This window comes from Silene latifolia, chromosome 2, assembly GCF_048544455.1.
Source record: "Silene latifolia isolate original U9 population chromosome 2, ASM4854445v1, whole genome shotgun sequence".
Classification (NCBI taxonomy): Eukaryota; Viridiplantae; Streptophyta; class Magnoliopsida; order Caryophyllales; family Caryophyllaceae; genus Silene; species Silene latifolia.
This window is the reverse complement of record NC_133527.1, coordinates 466,059-471,058: the sequence shown is the minus strand read 5'-3', so window position 1 is coordinate 471,058 and position 5,000 is coordinate 466,059.

Below are 5,000 nucleotides of genomic sequence, written 5' to 3'. Positions count from 1 at the left end.
GCGCATCATCGGCTTGGTCTTGGTGAGTATACTCACTAGCAAGCGGACTTCTTCGCTAATTAGGCTTCCACATTGCAATCCGTACTTCGCAACTAAAGATTGTAGTCTTACTCATTAGCACCTAATCACTCCGAGGGAAAACCAAGGGGCAACAATTCACAAAAGCCGATTTCCGACAAACCCATCAAACCCATCATCCGACAAACCCATCATAGCCGCACAAACCGAGGGACATTCCGAGCAACAATGCATTGTCCAGGACATTTCCCCCTAACGCACTAGGATCAATAAAGCTCCGTGGTGCGGGGGACCCTTTCAAGGCACACCCTTTCAAGGCACAAAAAAGCATTCCGAGGGACATTCCGAGGGACATTCCGAGGGACATTCCGATCAACGAGGGACAACCCGGCTCAAGGCGTATCAGAATCGGCAATCGAGAAACAAAGCATCGATTAGATTACATGGTGATCAGACAACGCTCAACATAATCGGTTCGGGACACAATATTATGACTACCCATACATCAGCGCATCATCGGCTTGGTCTTTGTGATAACTCACTAGCAAGCGGATTTCTTCGCTAACGACTCTCATCATTGCAATCCTTACTTATCGACTAAAGATTGTGGCCTTACTCATTAGCACCTAATCACTCCGAGGGAAAACCCAAGGGGCAACGATTCTCAAAAGCCGATTTCCGACAAACCCATCACAGCCGCCTAACCGAGGGACAATCCGAGCAACGATAACCGAGGGACATTCCGATCAACGAGGGACAACCGTCATAGAAGGGACCTCCGAGGCGTGGTGATCTTTCAAAAAAAAAAAAAAAAAAAAAAAAAAAAACTTTTTTTAAAAAAAAAAAGCAAACCGCATCTACTAGAAACCATTAGTCAGCCCACCACATCATTTTACGCGGGCGAAGAAGACAGCATTAAGCCCTAGCATTAACGGTTCAAAAAAAAAAAAAAAAAAAAAAAAAAAAAAGCCATCGATGCCCAAACCCGTCATAGAAGATTTTTTTTCAAAATAAATATTTTTTTTTTAAAAAAAAAAAAAAAAAGTGGGTCTTACTCGATGGCCTTCTCCGTGTACCCGTCACTCCAGCTCATCGATGCCCAAACCCGTCATAGAAGAATTTTTTTCAAAATAAATAATTTTTTAAAAAAAAAAAAAAAAAAAAAAAAAAAAAAAAAGTGGGTCTTACTCGATGGCCTTCTCCGTGTACCCGTCACTCCAGCACATCGATGCCCAAACCCGTCATAGAAGAATTTTTTTCGAAATAAAAAAAAAAAGTGGGTCTTACTCGATGGCCTTCTCCGTGTACCCGTCACTCCAGCGCATCGATGCCCAAACCCGATGTAGAATAATTTTTTTCAAAAAAAATAATAATTTACGGACAATAAATGTTTTTCACCATGCACCACGCCTCGGCCTAAGGGTCTTACTCGAACGCCATCCTCGTGTACCCGTCACTCAAGCAATCGATGCCCAATCTCGTCTATGATAGTTCCCCCGAGTCATGGTGATTTACCACGGCACGGGGTTGTGCGGACTTACACGATGGCCACAATAGCGGAGGACGATGCCAAAACCCGTGTGCCTCTCACGGGCCCCCGAGACGGGATGCATGGCGGAATTTTTTTTTCTCGATGAAGGGTCTTGCCATGCCCACGCCTCGGAGTAGGGGTCCTTATGCCTACGGCAACATGCACCATGATGCCCAACCCAACCGCTATAGCCAACGATGCCGAAACCCGTGTGCACCTCACGGGCCCCCGAGACGGGTTTGCATGGCGGAAAAAAAAAAAAAAATTTTTTTTTCATCTTAGGGTCTTGCCATGCCCACGCCTCGGAGTAGGGGTCCTTATTCATACGCAAACATGCACCATGGTGCCCAGCCGCCCAGCTCCTCACTACCCCCTATAGAGGCTTTTTTGATAGTTTTGGTCTTGTAGCATGAAACATTGGGTGTGCAGAATAGCGATACGTTTTTGTAACGCCGTTTTGGAGGACCAAATGAGCTTTGTTTTTGGAGCTTGATATATGGTTGGAAAGCTAACTTGGAGTACTTGATGCTGGAAAAAAAAATTTCGTCATTTGGATTTTTTTTGAGGGAGTTATGGGTCTCCGAAGTCGGGTCATTTTCTGCGGGCGCGGCTGCTGCCTAGATCTCGGTGTGGGGGGACTTTGGGGGACAAACCACGGATGATATTGTGCAAACCTTGCATTTTTGGGTAGCTAACTTGGAGTAGTTGGTTTTAGGCTCAAGAAAAAAATTATTCGGACTCGTTTCGGTCTCGGAAACCGCGTCGGGGCGAGCGGTGTCTCTATGCGTGTTGGGTGTGCCCTTTGTGTGGGTTGTGTTGGGCACTTTGGGCATCCTCCACCTCATTTTCCACCCACCTTGCACCTTAATATCACACTACCAATGGTTTTGAGCATTTGTAGGCTTCGATGCTCGGGCAAATATGTCCCGAGTGGAAAAATGCTCACGGTGCCGTCCGGTGCGGTGTGTGGTGTGTGTGTGTGCGTGTGGTGCGTCGTATGGGACCAACCAAGCATCTAGTGTCCGTTCCTTGTTAAAATTACCCTATGACCGTCCCCAACAACTCTAGGAAGTATTTGGGCACGGTTACCCGGGATGCCGTATCGGTAGTTGAGGTATAGCCTTTCATAGCTTGTGCTAAGGAGCGATCGAGGTAACCGAGTCGGGATGACTTTCGGTTGGTTGTCCTTTACGACTCGTGGTCACCCAATCGTATAATTACCTTAGAAACCTCCTAAATTAGCGTTTCAAGCTTCGTTGCTCGGTAAAATCCGTTCCGAATTGAAAAATGCCCACGCATGGCTTTATAAGGGCGCCGTGGCTAGGCAATGCACGCCCATGGCCTAGGCAACTAACCTCAAAATGGCCTAGGCAGCTAACCTCAAAATGCCCCTTGGCCTAGGCAACTAACCTCAAAATGCGCCTTGGCCTAGGCAACTAACCTCAAAATGCCTATGCATGGCTATTCAACGGAAGTGCTCGGTCACTTGGTGCCCATGGCCTAGGCAACTAACCTCAAAATGCCTAGGCATGGCATTTCACCATGGCCTGGGCAACTAACTCAAAATGCCCATGGCCATGGGCAATAACCTCAAAATGCCATGGCCCATGGCCTAGGCAAATGCTCCCATTGGTGGCCCATGGCCTAGGCAAAATGCCTCGGCCATTGGTGCCCATGGCCTAGGCGTGCTCGGCCATTGGTGCCCATGGCCTAGGCATTGCTCGGCCATTGGTGCCCATGGCCTAGGCATTGCTCGGCCATTGGTGCCCATGGCCTAGGCATTGCTCGGCCATTGGTGCCATGGCATGGCCGGCCATTGGTGCCCATGGCCATGGTGCAGGCCATTGGTGCCCATGGCCTAGGGCCATGGCCATGGCATTGCTCGGCCATTGGTGCCCATGGCCTAGGCATGCTCGGCCATTGGTGCCCATGGCCTGGGCATTGCTCGGCCATTGGTGCCCATGGCCTAGGCATTGCTCGGCCATTGGTGCCCATGGCCTAGGCATTGCTCGGCCATGGCTAGGCATTGCTCGGCCATTGGTGCCCATGGCATAGGCATTGCTCGGCATTGGTGCCCATGGCTGGCATAGGCCATGGCTAGGCATTGGTCATTGGCCCATTAGGCATTGCCATGGCATGGCATTGGCTCGGTCATTGGTGCCCATGGCTAGGCATTTGGTCATTGGTGCCCATGGCATAGGCATTGCGGTCATTGGTGCCCATGGCTAGGCATTGCTCGGTGGGCCTGGCCATTGCTGCACATGGCGCATGGCTAGGCACTTGCTGCTCATGGCCTAGGCATTTGTGCGGCATGGCCATGGCCTGGCCTTGGCATTGTGCCCATGGCCTAGGCATTGCTGCTCATGGCCAGGCATTGCTGGCATGGTCATTGTGCCGTGGCCTAGGCATTGTGCATTGGTGCCATGGCCTAGGCATTGCTCATGGCCTCATGGCTATGGCTAGGCTCGTGGCTGGCATTGTGGCAGGCATGGCCTAGGCACTTGCTAGGCATGGCCATGGCCAGGCAATGCTGGTCATTGTGGCCATGGCCTAGGCATGCTGCGCACATGGCCTAGGCATTGATGGCGGTCATGGCCTGGCCATGGCCTAGGCATTGTGCCATGGCCTAGGCATTGGTGCCCATGGCCTAGGCAATTGCTGCACATGGCTAGGCAATTGCCATGTGCCATGGCATAGGCATTTGCCGCACATGGCCAAGGCAATGCTCGGTCATTGTGGCCGTGGCCTAGGCATTTGCCGCACATGGCCAAGGCAATGCTCGGTCATTGTGCCCGTGGCCTAGGCATTTGCCGCACATGGCAAGGCAATGCGGTCATTGTGCCCATGGCTCGGTCATGGTGCCCATGGCCCAGGCATTTGCCCATGGCCATGGCCTAGGCATGGCCATGGCCCAGGCAGGCTTGCCGCCCATGGCTGGGCAGGCACTTGCCGCCCATGGCCTAGGCATTTGCCGCACATGGCCTATGGCCTTGGCATGGCCAAGCCATTGCATGGTCATTGGCATGGTGGCCATGGCCTAGGCATTTGCCGCATATGGCCTAGCCATTCAAGTCACTTGGTCATTATGCCTTATCATTTTTTGTTATTCTTTGCCGCCATGGCCTAGCCATTTTCATTCCCGGCATTTGGCCGACGCCTTCTTCTCTCATTGATCGATGATTCCGGCAATTGTTGGTTTCGACAAATCCGGGTTTTTCTTTTTTTCCGTTGGTGCTCAAATTTTGCGTGGCCGCTTTATTTGACCCCGTGAACTTTCTATGCGATTTCCGGAGATTTTTTTTTTTCGGGACCGGAATCAAAAAAAAAACGTGTATTATACATACATTTCAATTTTTTCGTTCGGGAGGTCGTCTTTTTCTTTTTTTTTTTTTCCTCTTTTTCAATCACGCGTCCTACCTCATTTCAGGAGTTAAACCATTTCGATTTCAAA